At 65.5% G+C, this 470-nt stretch overlaps 1 protein-coding gene across 1 annotated transcript in view; it reads left to right on the forward strand.

Moving 5' to 3' along the window:
• The window catches only part of TNFRSF1A (TNF receptor superfamily member 1A), a gene marked incomplete at its 3' end in the record, with an annotated part of 19,039 nt that overhangs the window by 752 nt on the left and 17,817 nt on the right, over window positions 1–470 (forward strand).

The following is a 470-nucleotide window of genomic DNA, read 5'->3' on the forward strand; positions in this document are numbered from 1 at the left end:
CTTGGAGAGAGGCAGGGGTCAGGAGGCGGTTGAGGGGGGAGAGCAGAGAAAACTCTGGCTCCTGAGAGCCGAGGAAGTTTGAGTCCCAAGTTTGAGTCCCGGGGATGCTAGGAATGTGGGGGGCAGGTGCTGGGCTGGGGTGGGCCAGGTAGGTGGGGGGAGGAGAGAAGAGGGGGAAGGAAGGTCGGTCCTCTCCAAGTCCAGCTGGCTCCGAGTTCTCCCCGCTCTCAGTTGGCTGGCCTGGGACTGCGTGGGGCCCTGGGAGGCGAGGCTGTCCGGGAACCTGGCTGAGCAAGCCCTGTTAGAGGCAGGCGTTGGTGTCTTGCCGAGTGGGGAAACTGAGGCCCGGAGGAGAGAAGGGCTGGGGTGCTCCATGCTGGTGGGGGAGGACTCGGGAACGGAGTGGGAGAAGGGACAGGGGCAGGAGAGCCCTGTGAGCAGTCCCAGAGTGTGGCCAGGCCCAGGCTCCC

This window comes from Tupaia chinensis, unplaced genomic scaffold (genome assembly GCF_000334495.1).
Source record: "Tupaia chinensis unplaced genomic scaffold, TupChi_1.0 Scaffold149011_1, whole genome shotgun sequence".
In the NCBI taxonomy this organism is placed as follows: domain Eukaryota; kingdom Metazoa; phylum Chordata; class Mammalia; order Scandentia; family Tupaiidae; genus Tupaia; species Tupaia belangeri.